Source organism: Mobula birostris, chromosome 1 (genome assembly GCF_030028105.1).
Source record: "Mobula birostris isolate sMobBir1 chromosome 1, sMobBir1.hap1, whole genome shotgun sequence".
NCBI classification, from domain to species: Eukaryota; Metazoa; Chordata; class Chondrichthyes; order Myliobatiformes; family Myliobatidae; genus Mobula; species Mobula birostris.
This window is the reverse complement of record NC_092370.1, coordinates 66,897,586-66,923,498: the sequence shown is the minus strand read 5'-3', so window position 1 is coordinate 66,923,498 and position 25,913 is coordinate 66,897,586. Positions and strand designations below refer to the sequence as shown.

Here is a 25,913-nt window from a genome sequence, read left to right as displayed (position 1 = left end):
GGAAAGTTATTGGAAAGCATTAAGTCCAAATATATTAATATTTGGATAGACATGGAATGATTAGGGATGGTCAGCATGGCTTAGTATGTGGTAGGTCATGTCCAACCAATCTTACAGAGTTCTTTGAGGAAGTTACTAGGGAAGTGGATGAAGACAAGGCAGTGGATTTTGTCTACATGGACATTAGTAAGGCATTTGTCAAGGTCCCGCATGGGAGGTTGGTCAAGAAGGTTCAGTTGCTCAGCATTCAAGATGAAGTTGTAAATTGGCTTTGTGGGAGAAGCCAGAAAGTGGCTTTCAGAAGCCAGACGGTTGCCTCTCTGACTGGAGGCCTGTGACTAGTGGAGTGCTGCAATGATCAGTGCTGGGTCTATTGTTGATCAATGATCTGGATGATAATGTGGTTAACTGGATCAGCAAATTTGCAGACAAATTGCAGACCAAGATTAAGGGTGTAGTGGACAGCGAGGAAGACAATCAGAGCTTGCATTGGGATCTGGACCAGATGGAAAAATGAACTGAAAGATAGCAGATGGAATTTAATGTAGACAAGTGAACAGTGTTGCACTTTGGTTGGACTAATCAGAGTAGGTCTTACACAGTGAATGGCAGGGCACTGAGGAATGCTGTCGAACAAAGGGATTTAGAATTCAGGTTCATAATTCATTGAAAGTGGCATCACATATAGATAGGGTTGTTAAAAAACGCTTTTGGTACATTAGCCTTCATAAATCAAAGTAGTGAATACAGGAGATAGGAAGTTGAGTTGAAGTTGTACAAGATGTTGGTGAAGCCTGTTGTGTGCAGTTTTGGTCACCTACCTACAGGAAAGATGTAAATAAGGTTGAATGAGTACAGAGAAAATTTACAAGAATGTTACTGGTACTGGAGAACCCGAATTATAAGGAAAGATTGAATAGGTTAGGATTTTATTCCTTTGAATGTAGAAGATTGAGGGGAGATTTGATAGAGGTGTGCAAAATTATGAGGGGTATAGAAAGGGTAAATGCAAGCAGGCTTTTTCCACTGAGGTTGAATGGGGCTATAACTAGAAGTCATGGGTTAAGGGTGAAAAGTGAGAAGATTAAGGGGAACATGAGGGGAAACCTCTTCACTCAGCAGGTTGTGAGAGTGTGGAATGAGCCTGCCATGCAAGCTCAACTTCAACATTTATGCAAAGTTTGGATAGGTATCTGGCTGGTAGGGGTATGGAGGGCTCTGGTCCCAGTGCAAGTTGATGAGAGTATGCAGTTTAAATGGTTAGTCACAGACTAGAGATTTGAATGGTCTGTTTCTGTGCCTGTACTTTTCTATCACTCTATGACTCTAGAAGTTTCATTTGAGATGCTAAATCCAAAAAGTCATCCAATCTTTTAGTTATAAAAAAACCTCACAACACTACTTTGAAGAAGAGTTGCAGAGCTATCTCTTGCCCCTCGCCTTTAGTCTTCACCACCGAAACAGATGAATTTTTTGTTATCATAGAGATGACTGTGGGACTTGACTATTATCAGAATTGGCTGCCACATTTCCATGGTTGCAGATGGCTGATAAATTGTTAGGGGTGTCCTTGGTTTATGAAAACCACACTCAAAATATGAGTTGTTAATTGATCTCAGTTGAAGATGTTGTTGTGAAACATTCTCAATTGCTCAACAGATGGCACCAAAGACCCCTTTAACAAAAAGCCTGTTTGACAACAGCAAATGAGAGAGAAGAAAATCAAAAAGCACAATGAAAGCAGCTATGCATTCACAATTGACTTGCAACACCATAAGGGTTGTCAGTTAATTCTTAATGCCTCTAGTGTTATGTGGTTGATGCTTTCTTTCTTGTCTAAGCTATTTACTCCCTCTTGTAAACAACGGGAATTCTGCAGATGCTGGAAATACAAGCAACACACATCAAAGTTGCTGGTGAACGCAGCAGGCCAGGCAGCATCTCTAGGAAGAGGTACAGTCGACGTTTCAGGCCGAGACCCTTCGTCGACGAAGGGTCTCGGCCTGAAACGTCGACTGTACCTCTTACTCCCTCTTGTTCTTGCTTTTGATGTTAAGAAACTGCTTTTGGAGTGGAAAATAATACATAACTATAATTTCCAACAACAATCCTGAAAAGAGCAGAGCTGACTAACGGGTGAAAGGAAATACTAACTTGGAGGGGAATTCTAATGCATATTTTGGATGCTGTACTGAGGAAAATAGAAGATTATAAGGGCCTATGACTGCATGCAATGCCAAATTATATATAGGTGATTCAATTATATGGTTCAGGTAAACATGGAGATTATTGAGCATGAGCAAGGACACAAAACAGCATACAACACATTTTAACAAAAATAAATCAGAAAATCTGGTCAGAACTTCTGTTCATTTTCCTGGAACTTAATGTTTCTCTCCCCAGTGCTGTATGACATGCTGTGTATTTTTTCAATTTAAAAAAAAAATTCAGATTTCTCCCATATGTAATATTTTGCTATTGAATTACAAGCTTTGGCAGCAATTATGTAAAATATAATGTATAGCTATCTCAAAACTTGAGTGGCCTAGGTTCAACCCTGAGCCAAGGTGCATCTGTGCAGAGTTTGCGTGTTTTCCCCATGACTGCCGAATTTCTGGTGAGTCCCCTGGTTTGTGCTGGTGGGTTAATTGGCTGTTGTGAATTAGCCCCTTGGAAAAGGTAACTGAGAAAAGGAAATAAATGACAATTGATGGGCATGTGAGAGAGAGTATCTTGTGAGACTACAGGGAAATAAAGAGAGAGTGAATACCTGGATGGGATGGCTTCTCTGTGAGGTAACATCATCTGATGGGCCAAATAGTAAGTCATTTCTTTGTACACTTAATATCTACCAGGAACATGGACCACCCACACCGACGTATGCTTTCACTGGAGAGTTAAAACCTTACTTAGCTTGTTGCCATGGAGTACAAGCCTTTCATTGACTCGTAGGTAGGTTTTTTTTCAATAATTTCCTTGGGAGGTTCGGTTTGAGACCCCAGTTCCTCACTCCCCAACCTCCACCCCCACCCATCTCCCTTCACTGCTGATATCTGATAATATTGATCCCTGATTCCCAGTAATCTGGAACAACAATTCTCAGCTTTGTCCTCTTTTAATGGCCCCACTCAAACCCCATGGCCTGGGTTTCCATTCATGCCTTGTGCTTCATATGTGGAACGATTTTGTTTCTGCTGGGTAACTCATTTACTTATTTACTTTACTACATCCTTTTGGGCACTGTGGAATTTCTATTCATTGCATTGAATAAAGGTGTAGACAAGCGAAGGAGACAATGAATTATAACAGGTAATGAAATGAAAAGGCTTATATAGCGGAAGAACAGGGACATTAATGGAAGAAAGAGAATATAAAATTGCTGTTGTCTATGTTTTACTTATACCGCAAGTTTTATAGAATGAGTTAACCTCCAGTTAGTCTTTGGATATTGACCTCAGTGTTATGTGTAATAGCCAGAGATGAAAGAAACTACTCAGCAGAAAAAATAACTCCCAGGGTAAGGTGACCCAACCAGATTTACAGAACTGGATAAGCAACCCAGAGGTTATAATGCTAAAATCCTGCAAGGTGTCAAAGTGAACTCAATAATCCAGTAATTTGTTAACGTGATATTTAGTTAAGCATCCTCAACCAGTTCACTGATGCCTCTCTAGCCCCATGTGTATGCAAATGAGTATTAAAACCCACAGGCAAAAAGCAAGAGGTAATAAATGATGCCTTGCCAATGTCACTTGCATCCTAATTACACACAGTAAAACAATTATAGCATGCCTTAGATTCCAAAGGAAGGAGTCATTTCTACACAGATGCTTCATTTTAAGAGCAGATTGAAAATTTTGTATATCACATGCCTGTCTATTTGAAGAGGGGTTCAGATCATAATTCAGCACAGAATAAGGCAGGAATCTTTTTTTCCACAAATAATTATTCCAGGATTTGTACGCTGACTTTGGTTACTTCGACATGGCTTTATTATCTGTGAAAAATTAAATATTATCAGCAAAAGTTATTCATTATAAGGCAGGCACTTAAGGATATAAAACTTGATGTAAATTACCAGTCACTGTAGCTTATGAACGACCTCCGATCTGCTTATTACCTATTCCTTAATGTGATGGAATAATTCTTATTTTCAAAACTGGTTTAGTCTCCAGTGTTTAAGCATCTTAATTAGTTGACAGAACTGAATAAACACACAAAATGCTGGGTTTCCATCATCTACAGAATCTCTTGTGTTTTTGACACAACAGATCTGGACGCCATTTTGTGAATTAAAGACAGTACTTTTTTTTTCCAGAGAACCAAACACAAAATAATAAGGACTTGGCCACTAGTATAAAATGTAGGAACTGAGCCACACTGCAAATAGAATGTCAGTACCAAATTCCTTATGCTGTTAGACATGGTCTGCCTGGGTCTGTGCCAGGGTTTGCCTATTATCTCCTCCGGTGCTAATCCAGGAAAGCCTTTTGACTGAGGTAATGACAATAGAGATACCTCAGTTGCCACCTGCCAAAATTCCTGATATTTTGGCCTATACTGCTGGATTTGTAGTAGGGTTGTGACATTCAATGCCATTGACACTGCCAGTCTTATTTCAGTGTTCCATCAGGTCTTAGAAAAGTCATGAAGTGCAGTTAATGTTGGAAAGTGATAATATTGGTTCACTTGGTCAGACTGTCGCCTTGGCCTGAACCTGGGTTGACTTTATACAGCCATTCCTCTTCTCTTCCATTGCAGTTTAACAATACTCTGTTATACCAAAGGTAGGGGCCTCAGTAATCCCTGATTAACTCTCTAAAATGCTGAAAATAGGCAGTCATTTAAAATATTAAAAGTATTTTATTTATGAAACAGTTCACAAACTTAGCCAGCAGGATTTCACTCAAATACTTTCTATGAATCTTACTCCCTCTTTCAACTTTATCTTGGAGATGGTCACATGATACAGTTCTTAAAATGGAGACAGCATTGAAGGTGGTACTAAAGTCAAGAAACTACAAAAATATTTAAACAACAGGTTAGGCAGCATATATGGAAGGAGAAACCCTTCAGCAAGACTGGAAAATGTAAGAAACATATAAGAGTATGAACTTGATAGGGACAAAGGAATTTCTCTGATAGAGTGAGACCAAGATTGCAGTTGTTTATGTATGGTTAAAAGATTAATAAGGGCAATTACTAAGGGTGGGACAGTCTAAGACCAGTAGACACAGCCTCAGAATAGAGGGGCATCCTTTTAGAATGGAGATAAGGAGGAATTTCTTTAGGCACAAAGTGGTGAATCTGTGGAATTTGTTGCCACAGGCAGCTGTGGAGGTCAAGTCTCCATGTATATTTAAGGCAGAGGTTGATGAATTCTTGATTGGTTAGGGAATGAAGGGATATGGGGAGAAGACAGGAGATTGGGGCTGGAAATTGGATTGGGCATGATGAAATGGCAGAACAGACTTGATGGGCCAAATGGCCTAATACTGCTCCTATATCTTATGGTCTTATAACACTCTTATTAGCAGAACATAATACATATAAAGAAACATAATCTTCTTCTGTCACAGTAACCCATTTGGTCTCACTCTATCACCCATCTCTCTCTGACCTTCTCTCCAATTGAATACTAAGTTGCTTTCTCCCTTTCTGAGGAAGGATATTGGACCTGGTGTATTAACACTTTCTTTTCCCACAGATTGTGCTTCTCCTGCTGAATTTTTCTGGAATCTTCTGTTTTTTATGGTAGTTTTCCAGCATTTTTGTTTTTTTAGAGTTTTGAATATCACTTGGAGTCAGTCCTGCAGCAAAAAGTATTAGAGACCAAGGCTGCACATAGAACATTGAACTATCACCATAGCAACATGTATTTCAACCCATGAAGTCTGCACTGATCATAATGACAATTTAAACTGCAAATCTGTCTGCACAGGGTCTATCTCCATCAGTTTCCTGTCCATGTGTCTGTCTAGATGCCTCTTAAGTATTGCTATTGTATTTGCTTCTAAAACTTTTCCATGGTAGCAGTTCCAGTTACCTTCCACTGTGTTAAAAAACAAATCTTACCTCGTAAATCTCTATTAGCTATCCCCCGTCTCCTTAAATCAAGCCCTCCGGTATTTAGCATTTCCATCCCGCACTGGCACTTGTCTGCAAAAAGCTCAGTGGGAAATTAAATGGACTGATGGCAGAAGAAGGTGGATTGATGTTCTGGCCACACTGGTCAGAACACAGAGAAGCTTGATACCCACTGGATACAATGATGGGAGCTCATCCTTTCCAGGATGGATTAATAAGTCATCTCCATCAATGCACCCACCAAGCCAGCATAGGACTGCATCAGAAATGATGCTGATTCAGCATCCACTGCAGCACAAACTGGATGGAGCCAACATCTGAGAATTGCAGTCAGAGCTCAGGCTGTTTCCTCTCATCCCAGCTTGTTGCAATGCAAGCTAAGAATGTGTAAAAGGATATTCAGCGCACTCCAGCCGGTTCTGTTACAGTTATGCTTCCTAAACACCCTCTTCAGAAATGGCCTTCAACTGAGGCCTCTTCTTCTCATCCTCTCCCAGTGAAAGATCATAAGACCAATAGGTAAGACGAATTATCGGGAAATTATACGCTGGTGAGCTTGACGTCAGTGGGGTCTAAGTTACTAGAAGGCATACTAACGGACCAGATATACAAGTACAGCAGATTCCAGTTAATTGGGACACATTGGAACCAGTACATTTTGGTCCAATTAAGCAACTGCTCCAATTAGCCTAAGTTTCATGGAAATAGTTAAAAAGGTATAAAAAATTGTATAAAATACTCCTTCTCCCAGTGTAGAGTGCCCTCCTGCTTCAAAACATCCACCATTGTCCCTGTACATAAAAAGACCAAGGTAATATGTCTGAACACTGGCATCCTGTCACACTCACCTCAATAATAAGCAAATACCTTGAGAGGCTGGTCAACCACTACATTTGCAGCATGCTACCACCCACACTGGACCCCTTACAATTCACCTAATGGCACAACCGATTGACAGATGATGCAATGGCCACAGATCTACACACTGTCCTTACACATCTGGAGAAGAAAGATGCTTATGTGAGAATGCTGTTCTTGGACTACAGTTCAGCATTCAACACCGTAATTCACTCTAGGCTTGACAAGAAGCTCAGGGATCTTGGCCTTCACCCTGCCTTATGTAGCTGGAACCTAGACTTCCAGTCGGATCACCGGCAGGTGGTAAGAGTGGGCTCACTCACCTTTGCCCCCGATCCTCAGCACAGGTGCCCCTCAGAGTTATGTCCTAAGCCCCCTCCTTTACTGTCTGCATACCCATGACTGTGTCACCACCCATATCTCCAATGTGCTAATTAAATTTGCTGACAACACTATACTGATTGGCCTAATCTCAAATAATAAAGAGGCAGCCAACAGAGAAGTCATCACCTGACACAGTGGTGTCAAGAAAACAACCTCAATGTTGCAAAAACAAAGGAGCTGGTTGTGGACTACAGGAGGAATGCAGACAGGGTAATCCCTATTGACATCAATGGATCTGGGGTTGAGAGGGTGAACAGTTTTAAATCCCCCGGCATACACATTGCCGAGGATCTCATGTGGTCTGTACGTACTGGCTGTGTAGTGAAAAAAAGCACAACAGCACCTCTTTCACCTCAGACGGTTGAAGAAGTTTGGTATGGATCCCCAAAACCAAAGAATTTTCTACAGGGGCACAATTGCGAGCAGCCTGATTGGCTGTATTACTGCCTGGTGTGGGAACTGTACTTCCCTCAATCACAAGACTCTGCAGAGAGTGGTGCGGACATCCCAGCGCATCTGTAGCAGTGAACTTCCCATCACCCCAACCATAAACTGTTCCAGCTGCTACCATCTGGGAAACGGTACCACAGCATAAAACCCAGGACCAACAGACTCTGCGACAGCTTCCTCCACCAGGCCATCAGACTAATTAATTCATGCTGACACAATTGTATTTCTATGTTATATTGACTGTCCTGTTGTACATACTATGTATTACAAATTACTATTAATGGCACTTTGCACATTTAGATGGAAATGTAACAAAGATTTTTACTCCTCATGTCTATGAAGGATGTAAGCAATAAAATCAATTCAATTCAAAAAGACAAACTATTGCTTAACTGAGTAGCTAGTTATGTATTTAAATGAAATATAGATCAAATTAGAACACTATCAAAACTACTATAGTACTATAAAACTGTGTATTAGTTCCTAATAGTTATTGACAGAGGAATTCATCCAGTGTGTTCTTTTGATTGAGTGTGAATGAACAAAATCAGCACAGACACCTGGTGCAGATAGTGGACTGCCTTCAAATAGTGCTTTCAACAATTGCATCCTCTAATTCTTCATTATCATTTTAACATTCAAGATGATAGTTGATACCTTCACATTCCTAACTTGTTGAAGTAGTGAAATGGTTTCATTTTCACTCCTGGCCACTCTGGCATCTCCAACCCTGAATGTTTGAAACTGTAGTGAGCTAAAAAGTTCTGCATTGTCATACTGTTTATTACTCACCAACTATCAGTGACAAAAATCACTGATATTTGAACACAAACATACAAGTGCTACTGTTTGAAAACTGTTCACTCTAAACACAGTGTAGTGTCTAACCGCCACATGACGTGCACTTGACTGATACTAGTTAGAAATGGTTCAGAAAGTCTCTGCTCCAATTAAGTTTCACAGTGTTCCAAATAAACAGAGAGAGTCCCAAATATTTTCTCAAATTTTTTTTTCTTTAAGAGTTGTCCCAAATAAGTGGCTGCCTGGATTAACTGATGGCCCAATTAACTGGAATCCACAGTATTTGGACAGACAGGGACTGATTAGGGATAGTCAATGTAACTTTGTGTCTAACCAATCTTACAGAATTTTTTTTAAAGAAGTTGCCAGGACATTGATGAAGTAAAGGCAGTGGATGTTGTCTACATGGACTTTAGTAAGGCCTTTGACAAGGTTGCTTGGCATTCAGGAAGAGGTAGTAGATTGTATTTGATATTGGCTTCATGGGGAATGCTAGAGAGTGGTAGTAGATGGTTGGATCTCTGATTGGAGGCCTGTGACTAGTGGTGCACTGCAGCGATCAGTGCAGCATCCATTGTTGTTTATCATCTATGTCAACAATCTGGATAAAATGTGGTAAACCACATCAGCAGATTTGCAGACGACACTAAGACTGGGTGTGGACAGTGGACAGCGAAGAAGGTTGTCAAAGCTTGCAGCAGGATCTCGATCAGCTGGAACAATGGGCTGAAAAATTACAGATGGAATTTAATTCAAACAAGTGTGAGATGTTGCACTTTGGGAGGACAGATCAGTTAGGACTTACATGGTGAATAGAATGGGCACTGAGCAGTATGGTAAAACAGAGGGAATACAGATCCATAACTTCTTGAAAGTGGCATCACAGGTTAAGGGTGAAAGGTGAAATGTTCAAAGGAACATGAGGGAAAACTTGCTCACTCAGAGGGTGGTAAGAGTGAGGAATGAGCTGCAGCAGAATTGGTGGATGATAATTCGATTTCCACAGTTAAGTCAAATTTGGATGGGAGGAATACGGAGTGCTATGGTCCGGGGGCAGTTTAATACGACTGGGTAGAATAATAGTTTGACAAGGACTAGATGCCCCGAAGGGGCTGTTTCAGTGCTTTAGTTTTCTATGAATGGTCCCAGGCTTTTCCCCAGGAAAGAAGAGTCCAAGACCAGAGAGTACAGGTTTAAGGTAAGGGGAAGCATTTTAAATGGACTTGAGGATGGTGCATATATGGAACAGGTTGCCAGAGAAAGTGAAAGAGGCAGGTACGGTTTTGACATTCATAAGACATTTGGACAAGTACAAGGATAGGAAAGGTTTAGAGGGCTGATGGTGAATGCAGGCAAATGGGATTAACTCAGTTATCCAACTTGGTCGTCATGGATGAGTTGGGCCAGTGGTTTGTTTCCATACTGTAAAACTCTATGACTCCCTAACTCTCTATGCAATACACCTAAGCCATGTACGATTGGAAAATAATCCAGCAGTAAACTTTGTAAACAGTTTGCAATCCCTTTAAATAGTCTATCACACTGTTAAACCTGTGATGATCTGAGTAAGAGTATGAGAAGGCATAAACCGCACAGGCATGATCTCAAGTTTCAATGCTGATTGACATCATGACGTGCCAACTCTAGATGTTGTTAATGATTGATGCATGAGCGCTTTAACAAGCTTGCAAACATCGCCTTTGCCAGAATTCTCAACAGATCTACAGAGATCAGTTTTGCTCACATCAACTGGTGGCTAACAAAAGCAGCAAAGATCCAAATTTACTAATTAAAAACAAACTTTACTGCAGGGTGATTGAAGACTTACTATGGAAACTACTTTGTTTTCACTTGCATTACAGCAAAATACAACACTGGTTTAATACACATTTAACATCCACCTCCAATGTATATCAGCTCATCACTCTGCAACTGGGTCCTGAATTTCTTGTCAGAGCGTTCACAGGCAGTGAGACAGGCCCTCACCTGTCCTATCCTGAACACTGGTACACCACAAGGTTGTGTATTGAGTCCCGTACTCTACTCCCTCTTCACTTACGACGGGGTACCTGCATTTAACACCAATACCATCGTCAAATTCGCCGATGACACAACAGTGATCAGGTTGATCTCCAGCAGAGACGAATCAGCGTACAGAGTGAAGGTACAGAGCTTAGTGAGCTGGTGCTCTGAGAACAACCTGTCTCCTAATACAGCAAAGACTAAGGAGCTAATTATCAATTTTGGAAAGTTACGGGATGACGAGTACACTCCAGTCTAGATTAAGGGAGACATAGTGGAGAGAGTGTCCAGTTTCAGGTTTCTGGGAATACATATTTCAGAAGACCTTACTGGTCCACTAACACCACTACAATAGTTAAGAATCTATTAAGAAGCTTGTTTTTCCTCAGGACGCTGAAGAAAGCTGGTCTACCTGAACAGATGTTGGTGACCGTTTACTGCTGCACCATAGGGAGCATCTTAACATACTGCATCTCTGTGTGGTATCTCAGTTGTACAGCAGCTGATAGGAAAACACTTCAGCAGTCGTCTCTAGCGCACAGAAAATCATCGGGACACAGCTCCCAGCCCTGGAGGACACCTTCAACTCTCGCTGCCTAAGGAAAGCTACAAGCATCTGTAAGGACAATACACACCCATGCAATCATCTGTTTGAACTTCTTCCATCTGGCAGATGTTACAAGTTTTTCCATGCCTGCACTTTCAGACCGACAAATAGCTTTTTCTCCAGAGCTATAATTGCTCTGAACCAATTGATCAAGCATCATCCATAAATTTGTTATATTGCTACTTTTAATACTGGTTTTACGGCTGTCATGCATCTGAGTTGTGCTTTTGTTCTGCTGGACATTGCTTGTACTGGCTGGTTACTTGATTTTATTTATTGTTTATTTATTTTATTTCTTGTTTTATAGCATTGAGTATGAGAGTTGCAAACTCTTTTTCGCTGTATTGGTGCATGACAAATTGTACCATGAAACAAAATATCTTTCTTGTCATTGCATTTCATATAATCAAGAAAATCTGAGACCCTCTCATTGAATCCAGTACCTGATTTTAATGGACTTCTCTTGCAACTAATTATGTTATTTACAGAATTAGTGTGTGGGTTAATACGGTAAACAAAAGGAGTCATTTCGTGTCATGATGCTCTATAAATGAATCAAAGTTGAGTTCATTGCTGTAAGCACAGGTGCAGTGTAAAATTTGCTTGCAGCTGCATCACAGGCACATAGGATCATAAAAGCAGCACCTACAACATAAATTATTTGAAATCTTTATGAGAAGGAAAACACAATTAGAACTATAAAACTGAATGGAAATGTCTCAGCAAAATATTAATTAATTGTTGCAGTTATCACTGATTTATATTTAATAAGAATACTGGGTCTATTTCAGGATAAATATGGCATCATGCACCACTACTCATGCCCTTGTAGAGCCAGTGAAGGTGATTGTAATGTTCATTTCCTGCACCAGCTCAGTGATATTACACAGACCATTTCACATCAGAGCTGTTTTATGTGGGTTTGCAAATCATACTGTGAAATCTTCTCTGTTTACCTGGGGAGCAAAATTTCTCAGCATCTATATAACATGGCACACAATCCTGTATAAAGGTTGTGAAAGCATTGAGAGAGACACACAATTCTCACAGCATTAAATGTGCTATGCCAGGTAAATGCAGTGAGATTATAATTTATAAATATAAGGAAACACAGCAATTAAAGATGCTATTTTTCATTGAATATGCAAGAGTTAAACTCTACATTGTAGGTACAGAAATGACCAGAAAATAACAATAATGTTATTAGCGCTTGCTGTTATTACATCTGATATTCATGGTTTAGAAGTACCTAACATTGGAAAACCAAGAATTGTCGCCAAAGATATAGTTTTTTTCAAATGATATATTAGTACCAAGAAGACTGCATTGGTACTTGCTCAATGAAAATGGGGTGGAAAAACTAGAAATAAAGACTCCCAATGTGTATTAGTCCTAGAAATAAAAATGTTGTATTTATGATCTCAAATTTAAAACTGATTTGCAAACTGAGCATTAGGTCCTGTTTTGCCTTCGAAGAATAAAGCAAAATGGGAAGTATTTGAGATAATTTTATTTATTGGTTTTTAATTTTGACTTTCCTTTCCTTGATCTAGCTGTGTACTTTATGTCCTTGCTGTGAACATTGATAAGAATCATTGACATTGACAACATGCGGGCTGCCTTCAAGAGAGTGAATCCAAAGAAAGCATCCGGTCTGGACAGATGCTTTCACAGATGTATTTCTGGTGTATTCACAGATATCTTCAACCTTTTGTTCCGGCAGCGTGTGTTACCACCTACTTCGTGCAGGCTTCAATTATACCAGTGCCCAAGGAGTGCATTGAAACTTATCTAAATGACCATCACCCAGTGGCATTTACATCCACAGTGATGAAGTGTTTCGAGAGGCTGGTGTTGAAGCATATCAGCTGCTGTCAGAATGGTGACATGGATCCATTCCAATTTGCCTACCACACCAACAGCTCTACAGCAGATGATATCTCATTGGCTCTTCACACAACCCTGGAACATCTGGACAGCAAAGATGCATACATTAGCATGCTCTTTATCAATTACAGTTCAGCATTTAACACTATCATCCCCTCAAAACTTTATCAGTAAACTCCAAGACATGGATCCCAATGCCTCCTCATGCAATTGGATCTTGGATTTCCTCACTTGTAGACCCCAGTCTGTTTGGTTTGGCAAAAATATCACCTCCACAATCTCCACGAACACAGGGGCACTGCTGGGATGTGTACTTAGCCCTCTGCTCTACCCTCTTTACACCTATGACTGTGTGGCTAAGTACAGCTCCAACATCATATACAAGTTTGTTGTCAACACCACTGTTGTGGGCTGTACTAAAGAGGAGATTGAAAACTTGGCTGAGTGGTATAATAGCAACAACCTCCCATTCAATGTCAATAAGACCAGGAACTGACTGTAGACTTCAAGAAAGGGAAACCAGAGGTCCATGAGCCAGTAATCATTGGATGATCAAAGGTGGAGAGGGGAGGTAACTTTAAACCCCTGGGTGTCACTATCTCAGAAGATCTGTTCTGGACCCATCATATAAATATTATTGCAAAGAAAGCACAACAACATATCTATTTCCTCAGGCGTCCGTGGAGGTTCGGCATGCCATCGAAAACCATGGCAAACTTCTATAGATCTGTGGTGGAAAGTGTGCTGACTGGCTGCATTACGGCCTGGTATAGGAACACCAATGCCTCTCAGCAGAAAATCCTAAAAAGGCAGTGGATTCAGCCCAGAACATCACAGGTAAAACCCTCCCAATCATTGAGCACATCTACATGAAATGTTGCCGTAGAAAAGCAGCATTAATCATCAAAGATCCTCACCACCCAGGCCATGCTCCTTTTTCGCTGCTGCCATCAGGTAGAAGGTACAGGTGCCTTAGGACACGCACCACCAGGTTCAAGAACAGTTACTACCCCTCAACCATCAGTCTCTTGAACCAAAGGGGATAGCTACTCTCATTTAAGGACTCTGCTATATTGTTATTTCATGCTCATTATTTATTGCGATTTAGTTACATCTGTATTTGCACAGTTTGTTTTCGGTTTACAGTTTCTGAAGTTTACATTTACCGTTCTATAGATTTTCTAAGTATGCCGGCAGAAAAAGAATCGCAGGGTTATACGTGGTGATTTGTATGCACTCTGATAATAAATTTTACTTTGAACTTTGAACTTTAAAGTATTGGTCTCTAAGTTATCAGTGTTCCAATCCAGGATGCGGAGCAAGCCAAGAATTCTATCTTAATGAGCTTATACAACATTGTCAATTAAAAAGCTCTCAAATGACTGACTTTGACAAAATAAAGAAATGCATCAGCAACTTGTCTTAACTTAATTTTGCACTTCATCTCATTCTTAAATTAACCCTTGGAAATTTATTAATTGCTGCAAAAGCTCAGAGTATGACGCTGCACTCTTCTAATCTTGGGTGTTATACATTTTTTTCTTGGTACCTCATAATCATGTAAAAATACTACCTGCTGTGTGTTATATTTTATAACAAAATAAAGAGGAATGACTTTAATAAATTTAGCTTTGTGCATGTGGGGGGTGGGAGGAAGAGGGGGAAGGGTGACCAGGGACAAAGAATTGGGAGTTCATGAGTCAAAAAATGCTGAAATATAAAGCATCAATGCACCGCTGTAAGAAAAACTCATGAGCACACTAAAATAAAAAGGGTTCTTGATTTGTGAGGAATGTTGGTGTTATTCGATTCCAGAAAATTAAATAAATTGACATAATTTTATCAGATCCCAAACCAGGATAGAACAGAGGAACAGATCTTAATCACGTGACGCAGCTTCCTCCAGACACAAATTTCTTTGCTGAATGCAAGTTCTAATTAGTAATTTTATATTAATAGTTTAAATGCTGAAGCAATGGAATTTCTATTTACTTGGAAAATAATTCAAATAATATAATTTAATATTAAAACTTTTGAATAAAGAGGAATAAACAGTAACTAGTGTTGCATTGTACAAATATAAAAAGATAAGAGAAGGGTGAAATTCTGCAGAAGTTGTAAACTCCAGCATTCCAGAAGTAATAGCTGATCCATCCATTTACAAATTACTTCAAATTCCTCTTCAACAGGAAAAAAAAAAGAAAATCTGCAGATGCTGGAAATCCAAGCAACACACACAAAATGGAAGAATTTAGCGGGCCCGGAAGCATCAATGGAAAGAAGTACAGTTGATGTTTCGGGCCGAAACCCTTTGGCAGGACTAGAGAGAAAAAGCTGAGGAGTAGATTTAAAAGGTGGTGGGAAGGAAGAGAGAACAACCAGGTGATAGGTGAAACCTGGAGGGGGATGGATGAAGTAAAGAGCTGGGAGGTTGATTGGTGAAAGAGACAGAAGGCCGTGGAAGAAAGCAAAAAGGTGGAAGGAGCACCAAAGGGAGGTGAGGGAAAGGGCAAGGGGATAAGGTGAGAGAGGGAAAAGGGGATGGGAAATGTAGGAAGGGTGTTGGGGGGGCATTACCAGAAGTTCAAGATATTGATGTTCATGCCATCAGGTTGGAGGCTACCCAAATGGAATACAGGGTGTTTTTCCTCCAACCTAAGTGTGGCCCCATCACAACAGTGGAGGAGGCCATGGATGGACATATTGGAATGGAAATGGGAAGTGGAATTAGAATGGGTGGCCACTGGGAGATCTTGCTTGTTCTGATGGATGGAACATAGATTATCTGTTTGGTGAAGCGGTCTCCCAATCTAAGTTGGGTCTCACCGATGTACAGGTGGTCACACTGGGAGCACCGAACGCAATAAATGATTTTCAACAGATATTCCTGCAATGTGAGATAGGCCGTGTGACGTTCATAATGGAGATACTAAAGAACTTAATGCCCAGTTGTTTTTTTCCCTCTCTCTTTACCCAGGCTGAAATCTTTTTTTTGTCCCTCAGTTAAAACCAACTTCACATCCTCTTCATGGAGTCATGCCCCTGATCGCAAGATCTCAAAGACAAACTTTGTTTCTTTAAGCTTCTTGCTTTTTCTTCCACTTTTCTCTCTTCCTTCTTAGCTGTTTCGTAATGGAGTTAAATTTGTTCCTTAAGGTTGTTATAACCGGGGGTGGTAATGGGGATAGCTCCCACTACCTATTAAATACTATCAATGGCGTGTGTCTCAAATAGCCTCTGACAACCAAGTCCTAGGCTTCACATACAGTTTAGCTACTGAGCCCAGCAGAACTATTCTACTGATAGGAGAAGGGGCAAAGGCAGGTTACTGGTGTCTTTAAACCAGTCGCTTCAGGCAGACAGGGCTCATTAGCTGTGGCTGGCAGCTCTTCAGCTCATCTAGGAAAAGGAAAACACTGATCTCAAACCAACGTGGCCTTGTCGCTATAGACCCTCATGGGGAAGGCTTCAGAGTAAACACTGAGGAAAAATCCAGAGCTGGAGTCCCTAAGGCAACTGTAGTTACATTGAGTTCAATGCTGACTGGCAACTGTTGTGATGCTGCTGGTGCCAAACTATACTAGTCTCTGCTGTTCCTTTAGATTAATCAGCTGCACGGAGACGGGGAGCCTGCTTCATGGGCAACATCTTGTACTGCACTGGCTTGTGTATCATGTAGACAGCTGGGATGCAACATTCATGGTTGACCCTGACCAATGCAGGGCCTCAATGAAGCAATATCTTCACAGATGCTGATTGGCCTATTGAGTGTTTCCAGCATTTCTTGTCACTATGGTTTTATTAAACAAAATACCTTAGTTTTAACTTCAGATCTATTTCAGTCAAGCTACTTTCTCAAATTTTAAGTAATTAATCTCAAAATATTTTTGAAATGTACAAAGGAATAATTTTATTCAGCCACAATAATTAACCTTTTACCACTTCCCTGCTCACCATTCAGAAGAATTCACTTGCAATTCTTTCAGTATTTGATATTAATGACAGAGTGTCTTCTGGAGAAACCAAACACAAATTTGGTGGTGGCACTGCAGAATACCTGCACTTAGTCTGCAAGGTCTATCACTTTAATTCTCCATCGTACTCTCCCATTGACCTCTATGTCATTCAGCTTGAATCCATGCTGTAGGGTGTGAAGGAAAGGCTATCAGTGGATACGACACACCAGTGAAATGATGGAGCACTTGAATAGCTACCTCAATGGATGTAAGTTCTTTTACCAAGCTCCTGGCCATTTGACGTACTATCCTCTTATGCATCACAGTATCAACTTTTGATGGAAAATACTCCTTTAAAACACTTCAGATGTTTTACTATATTATGGACACCAGTAAGTACCATTGCTGTTTACAAGTGATTGGATGAATGTAACCTGGATGTTGAAGGTTATACGAGTAGATATCATGTCAAAGCCGAAATCCAAGATCATGGGCTTGTTAGCGTTGTCTGGGCTCACATACGTCTCTTCAACACATTCTGATATCCTGCCAATATCCAAAAGCAAACGTGGAATCAAATTTGTATATAAATAACTTGTTATTACTTCCCATAAACACTCTGCAATCCACACACTATCAAAAGAAATATTACAGGAAGTTGAAGCAGGATTAAGGAGCAGAATGCGTAGAAATGGGGGGACAGAGGATTTATTACAAAAGCAATTTTTTAACCAATGCATTTTATATTTCATAATGTTTTAGAAACTCCAATTAACCATATTTTAAGCATTTCCTAATGAGGATGCTCAGACTGAAAAAAAACAGACAATTCTGTGTGGCAGTCATAAATATCAGCAAATTTTAGTAGCTTAAAGGAGTTATAGGATTTTTACCTTGAAGCAATGACATCTGACAAAGTATTTATAAAGAGGGATGATGTGTAAACTTAAGTCTTAAACACAGGCGTGGAGTCTTTATGTCTTTGTAGGTGCATTCGGTCATATTTTGCAAGTGCAATCAGAGCAAGTTGCTGCAATGCATCTTCTAGATGGCACACACAGCAGCCATAGTGAAAACTGAAGATTGAGGGAGTGACTTTTGAGTGGAGTGGATGGAGGGCCAATCAAATAAGATGTGTTGGATGGTTTAGGCTTCTCTGTGGTGTACTTAAAGGGTCATTCTTTTAAGTTTTTAAATGTTGAAAGCGTGGGACCTTGTGAAAGAAATGCCAGTAAATTCCAGTAATTTGGTTATTACCTGGGACTTCCATAGCACAATTATTACTGGACAAATATCAGCTCAATCCTTAGCATTGACCATGCCTAATTGCTACTGTATGTTCTTTAAGCAGTTGTGATTAAATTGGAATATTATGGAATAATTATGAAACACCCCTGCCTTGTAACGTGGGAAATTCATTATCTAATAAGCTTCTCTAAATATGAATACTTTCTTTCACCCTAACACATTAGGCATTGTGTATTGAAATAAATTAGTATTGACATCTGAATGTTCTTCAATGAATAGAAAAACAAATAATTGATCCTAATTAATAATGCTCTTCACTACGGAACATTAATTTCCCTCGGGTCTTTTTCCAGAAAGCAGACCTCAGACGTGACGAATGTGCAGCCACGTACATATAATGTAGCATTGAAAACCAATGCAGCGAACAAGTAGGTCATCTGCCTGAGAACTGTCTGCAGAGGCACAGGGATATAACAATAACAGAAGCAACAAGCCATTGAAGCAATACTCATGCAGTTATTAACTTGGAAAGATAAACTAAACAATGTTTTCAGTGCACAAAATGTCTTTTATGCCTGCTGACCACAAAATGTAAATAGTTTGGTTTATATTCATTATAATTAATGATGCACACAATGATGCACTATGCTGCATTCTAAAGACACACATTTGTTTTCCATTTACCTTGTGTATGCACTGCAAGCTGAGATGGTCTTTGCAATTGTAAAGTTAATAATAGATGTATTTTCTAATTAAACTTATGTGCATAGAACAAATCCTGTATTCAGCAAGGGGATGTAATAAATGCTTCCCTTTGTGGGTTCTTACAACCCACATGGCTTTTCATGAATTAGTCAACAAATTACAATATCTTGCAGAAAGTGTCTCCTGTCAAAGTCACTTGATTAAAAGAGAACTTTAGGAAGTTTAAAAACTATCATCCCTAAGTATCATTTTATTTTGATTCTTGCTCGTGAAATTTATATTTAATGCACAAACTAACAAGTTACATTTGAATTTGTAAAAATAATTTTGATTGGACAGAGCACTTGAATCTCAGAAAATGTGCATCTGCGAACAGAAAAAGTGAAAAGAAATTTATGCAAAAATAAAATTGCTTTGAAAAGCACTTCAGCACTTGTACACTACACATGCAGTAATTATGTATTTATCTAATTACAGTGGAATATATTACACTGTCCTATGAAGTTAAACAGAATAGAAGCAGGCCAGACTGGTTTTTACAATAAGTAACCCAAGTGTATAAAAATAAAAATCCATCCCAAGCAGGCACTCAGAACAAAACTCCTGATTGACCAATACGATAAACTTAGCACACAAAAAATGCTGGAGGAACTCAGCAGGCCAGGCAGCATCGGTGGAAAAAAGTAAACAGTTGATGTTTCAGGCTGAGACCCTCCTTCAGGACTGATAAATTTAGGTAAATTTATTAATATAAATTTAGTTAACTTACTTTAGATATATTCCTAATTGCAAGAAGTCCTTGTAACATAGCATTGGTAGCGAGGTACATGAACTAACTGAACTCAGGTTCAACTCCGTTATCTATAAAGGTAATTCATTTTAGTCAGTAGACAATAGACAATAGGTGCAGGAGTAGGCCATTTGGCCCTTCGAGCCAGCACCGCCATTCACTGTGATCATGGCTGATCATCCACAATCAGGATCCGGTTCCTGCCTTATCCCCATAACCTTTGATTCCGCTGTCTTTAAGAGCTCTATCCATCTCTTTCTTGAAAGCATCCAGATTCTTGGCCTCCACAGCCTTCTGGGGCAGAGCATTCCATATATCCACCACTCTCTGGGTGAAACAGTTTTTCCTCAAATCTGTTCTAAATGGCCTGCCCCTAATTCTTAAACTGTGGCCTCTGGTTCTGGACTCACCCATCAGCGGGAACATGTTTCCTGCATCCAGCGTGTCCAATCCCTTAATAATCTTATATGTTTCAATAAGATCCCCTCTCAGCCTTCTAAATTCCAGAGTATACAAGCCCAGTCGCTCCAATCTTTCGACATATGACAGTCCTGCCATCCCGGGAATTAACCTTGTGAACCTACGCTGCACTCCCTCAATAGCAAGAATATCCTTCCTCAAATTTGGAGACCAAAACTGCACACTGTACTCCAGGTGTGGTCTCACCTGGGCTCTGTACAGCTGCAGAAGGACCTCTTTGCTCTTGTACTCAATTCCCCTTGTTATGAAGGCCAGCATGCCATTAGCTTTCTTCACAGCCTGCTGAACTTGCATACTTGCTTTCAGTAACTGATGTACAAGAACACCTAGATCTCGTTCTGCTTCCTCTTTTCCTAACTTGACTCCATTTAGATAATAATCTGCCTTCCTGTTCTTACCACCAAAGTGGATAACCTCACATTCATCCACATTAATCTGCATCTGCCATGCATCTGCCCACTCACCCAGCCTGTCCAAGTCACCCTGCATTCTCATAACATCCTCCTCACATTTCACACTGCCACCCAGCTTTGTGTCATCGGCAAATTTGCTAATGTTACTTTTTATTCCCTCATCTAAATCATTAATATATGCTGTAAACAGCTGCGGTCCCAGCACTGAACCCCGCGATACCCCACTAGTCACCGCCTACCATTCCGAAAGGGACCCGTTAATCGCTACTCTTTGTTTTCTGTCAGCCAGCCAATTTTCAATCCATGTCAGTACTCTGCACCCAATACCATGTGCCCTAATTTTGCCCACTAATCTCCTATGTGGGACTTTGTCAAAGGCTTTCTGGAAGTCCAGGTACACTACACCCACTGGCTCTCCCTTGTCCATTTTCATAGTTACATCCTCAAAAAATTCCAGAAGATTAGTCAAGCACAATTTCCCCTTCGTAATCCATGCTGACTCGGACCGATCCTGTTTCTGCTATCCAGATGTGTCGTAATTTCATCTTTTATAATTGACTCCAGCATCTTTCCCACCACCAACGTCAGTGGTTGGGGTCAGGAAAAAGGGAAGTGAAGTTACTACATTTTATGATCTCAGTGACTAGAGATAGAAGAGAAAGAAAATTAACATTGCCTGAAGCTCAGGCATCTGACACGAAATGATGATTGAACACCTATCTACTGATAATGCCTTTGAAGTACTTTGCTTTGTCTTCTTTTATCTTGGTAGTGCAGTGGTTAAATTACTACTTTTACTCATTTAAGTGATATGAACTTTGCAAGCTGATCCAGCATTTAAATGCCAATCTGTAATTGTCCTTGAGAAGGGGTTGTTGAGTTGCCTTTAATTGCTGCAGTCTGTGAGGTGCCCACAATGCTGTTAGTGAGGCAGCTCCAGGATTCTGACACAGCATTGAAGGAATGGTGATATATTTCCAAGTCAGGATGATGTGCAGCTTGAAGGGCAACTTTCAGGTGTAGTCTTCATGTTTTATTGCCCTGGTCTTTTGAGCTAGTGAAGTCAGGTTTGGAAGGTGTTGTCTAAGAAATCTTGGTCAGTTGGCCAAGTAACACAGAGGTCTGGACTAATAAAGAACTGACAAAATTCCCCTAAGCCTCTGTGGAATTGAAACTAAGTTAAAAATCTGGACCTTTTCTTTAAAAACAAGAATAATTACCCTTAGTGATATTAAGAGAAGTGTGGATTGTCGTAAAGACATCCAGTTCATGGTTGTCGTTCATTCTCTTCCAGTCAAGATGGTGCCAATGAACAACGGGCACCATCTTCCAGATAGCTAATCCTTTTGGTTTTTCCAAGTCTTCTACTTATTCTTTTGATCTTAATTTTGCCTTTGAAACAGTTGGAACCTGCAACTTACAGTCTGTAGTTCGATCAAGTAAACTAACGCTGTCCCTGAGAAAACTCCAAGAGAGACGCGTGAGCACAAGCTATCACAAGAAGCTCAGTGACGAGGTGAGGGGCCATGATCGACTACATTTCTCGCCGGCTAAAGCATCGAGGAAGACTGAAACAATGAGGCAAATGCAGAGGAGAGCGAACAGTTCTTGGAGAGGCCGCTAGGTTTGAGTTGCTGCCCTCGGAGGGGCTACTGGTTCAAGTCATTGCCCTGTGTGTAACTTCAGCCATACTACTATGGTTGATTTCTTCATCTTCCAGTATGCTATTTGTTCAGGCTAATAGAATAAGTAATTAATACTCGTCTTGCCATCAATGACCATATCCTGAAAGATGAATTTAAAAATATATATTATGTTGAAGAATAGCTGCCTGTGCAAGGAAGTATGAAGGTTGACCCTTCTCAGCATAGCTGGTGATGATAAAGAGCAGCCTGTGAAAAACTGATGGAATTTTATATGACTAACAGAAGTCAGAATTTATGCAAATAATCAGCTGCATTGCTAATCCACATTTCTGAGTGAGGATCAGAAAACTATTGGAGGTGGAAATTCCAGAACTGGGTGCAATGCTGTTCCCATATGCACTGAGAAATACAACTGTGAGAATTTCCTAATTACAGAAGATGAGTAGCCATGAATATTCCCACAAACCACCAAGAGATTATGAACAGGTATAGGTAATCAGGAGTCAATGGAATACTGGCTTTTATCTCAGGGGATCAGGAATAGCAGAATGAGGAGGTAAAGTTTCAGATGCATGGAGGCTAAGATGAGCAAATTGGTCTTGCAGTGATTTCATTACAGGCTTGCCAGAACAATACCAGTATTTAATGGGTTAACTTGAGAGGTTACACAAACTTTATTTCATTCCCTTGAGTCTGAAGGTGATATGAATTGTCAATTGTGGTGGCTGTCCATTGTGTCTGTGCAGCTGTCCTATGCATGTGAGTTTTTAAAGTGGAAAAGCTGTTACACTGGGTCATTTCCAGAAGTCCAGGTCAGTGGTGTGAGCAAGCATCACAGACCGAGGTCTTCCTTGGTTCCGGTGGATGACCCTGATGCCTTCTGTTCCTTTACTCTTCATGAAGTGTTACAGAACTGCCATCCCGGCAGTTGGACTTCACTGTAGATGTCATCTGTCCAATCCACCAGAGCTGACTTCACACGCTAGTACAGGCATATCCGTATCTCGCCAGGGCATAAGGTCACCGGCTACCTTCACCTGGTTCAGCCCATCTGTCGAAGCAGTGCACCGGCGTGTGGCCACTACCACGTGCAAACAGCTAATTGGAGCCACAGGTTCGAGCTCAGTGAATTAGCTGCCTCAGAATGGAAACGACAAGGCCCTTACCCAGGGGTTCTACCTCTCCCTGAACATCCCATACACCCCGAGTTGTTATTTAAATTATTTTAAAAGATTAATGAACAAATAAACCATTGCCTACAGTCACAAAACTGAGACTTAGAGTAAATATGCTAAAGTTCAGAGAAGAACCATTTAGAATTTGAATATAAATCTATTTTATCATTAAAAGGGTAGGTAAGAATCCGGCAGTGTCTCTTCTGAAAATACACTGGGTTAATTACAATTTTCAGCACTTAATTGTTAGATGAGTGTCAAAGGTTATGAAATAAAGGTGAGTGAATAAAACTGAGGTAGAAATCATGAAGAATGTGGGAGAAAACTAAAGGACTGATCGACCTTTGACTGTTTCAGTGATTCTCAGGAGTTCATAAGCTATTATAATTCATAGGCTGATTCCAATCAGCCTACGTTTGTACGTCTTTCTAAGCACTACACAGCCGAAATATCAAAGTTACATCAGCTGATCAAAGGAATGTGATGCATTCTGACACAGCTAGTGCTTGTTCTGCTGAATAAGGAAGCAGATATATCTTTAATATTGAGTCATACAGCATTTAATGTTTGTTTTAAAATCTTGAACTTTGTCACGAGGAGGATTGATTTTAAAGGCAAAGAGAATTTTGATCTATATTTCTTACACTCTTATCTGTTGTGATATTTTTTGTGCCAAACGAATCATACGGATATGTATCGGTGCTCCTGATGGTGCTTAAAATCAAACTAAATGTAAAATTTCTGGTACCATATCAGAACTACAAGTTACATAAGATGTTGATGAAGCCTAATTTGGTGTATTGTATACAGTTCTGATTATGTACCTAAAGGAAGGATATCAATAAGATTGAAACAATACAGAGAATATTTACAAGGATTTTGCCAGAACATGAGGATCTGAGTTATAGAGAAAGGTTCATTAGGTTAAGACTTTATTTCCTGGAGCATAGGAAAATGAGGGGAGATTTGATAAAGGTATACAAAATTATGTGGGGAATAAGTAGGGTGGAATGCAAGCAGACACTTTCTACTGAGGTTGGATGAGACGAACTAGAGGTTGGAGGTTAAGGTTGAAAGGTGAAATATTTAAGGGAACCTGTGGGTGTTGAGAGAGTGGAACAAGCTGCCAGTGGAAGTGGTGGATACGAGTTCAATTTCAAGATTTAAGAGAAATTTGCCTAGATACATGAATGGGAGTGGTGTGAGTCGATGGGAGTAGACTGTTGTAGTTCAGCATGGAGTATGTGGGCCAAAGGGCTTGTTTCTGTACTGTAGTTCTCTATGACTCCCACTGAACTTAAAAGGATTGGCTTTGCAAAATGGAATATTGCTACACTTTCTAGCCAATAGTATGAACAGTTTTTGGAATTTATTATCCTTCTCTTTCCATGTTTTTGAAGATTTTTGCTGCACCAAAAATAAGCTTAACAATTGGAATAATTCTCCCTTAGCTGTATTTCAAAACTTCACATGTTTCATAAAATAAATTGACTGACGATAAAGTCCTTGAACATTCCAAGGCTTTTGATGAGTCAGGGTCATACCTCTGGGCTATTACTAGAGAAGCAAGGCAACTCCTATGTGGCAATGCAGGGGATTTTCACCAGAAATACAACTGAACAAGGATAGTACACAACTAGCAAGTTAATAAATTGTAATGTTTGCTTTAGCCATTGCAACATTTGGTAAATATTTTAACTGAATGCTGCAATTGTGAGTAAAACACCAAATATCATAATTTATATTTTTAAAAAAACATTTCTTGTAGAATGCATTTATTGATAAACCCAACTAAGTCACGGCTCCCCCAGCCTCTTGCCAAGTCTCAGTCTGTTCTGATCCACGTCTCTCCATTTTGAAAACCTCTATTTAGACCCTGTAATCCATTTGAAAATATTTCCTTCTTGCTGGGAGATTAAGGTGGAATGTGCGTGTCTGTTCAACAGGTCAACCTAAGGTGAATGGTAGATGGAAGTTCATTACTTCCACTCACACTATAAGCAAATTTGAACAAAAACTAGCTGTATGGTACCATAATGATTTTTTGTTGCTATTTCTGTTATAGACTCATAGAATAATATTGCACAGAAACAGAGCTTTTGGTCCAACTGGTATATGCCGGCCAAAGCATCCTCCCTATTAGACCTACTTGCCTGTGTTCAGCTCATAACCCTCCAAACCCCACCTCTCCATGTATCTATCCAAATGCCGCTTAAATGTTACAAATGAGCCTGCCTTGACAACTTCCTCTGGCAGCTCATTCCAGCTACTCACGATCCTCTCTGTGCAAAAGTTACCTCTCAGGTCTCTTTTAATCTCTCCCCTCTTACTTTGTATCTGTGCTGTCTAGTTTTGGATTCTCCAGCCCTAGAGAAAAGATTGTGTCTGTCAGCCTTATCCATAC

The 25,913-nt window shown here is 40.1% G+C and overlaps 1 long non-coding RNA gene across 1 annotated transcript in view; it reads right to left on the bottom strand.

Annotated features, from left to right (window-relative positions):
- Positions 1-3,879: 3,879 nt before the first annotated feature.
- LOC140196754 (uncharacterized) overlaps positions 3,880-25,913 on the bottom strand; it is a 74,244-nt gene continuing 52,210 nt past the window's right edge. The window contains exons 2-3 of the long non-coding RNA XR_011885806.1: positions 17,487-17,598; positions 3,880-3,997 (exon numbers count right to left, since the gene is read on the bottom strand). This is a non-coding gene — a long non-coding RNA (uncharacterized lncRNA). The remainder of the gene's footprint in view (positions 3,998-17,486; positions 17,599-25,913) is intronic.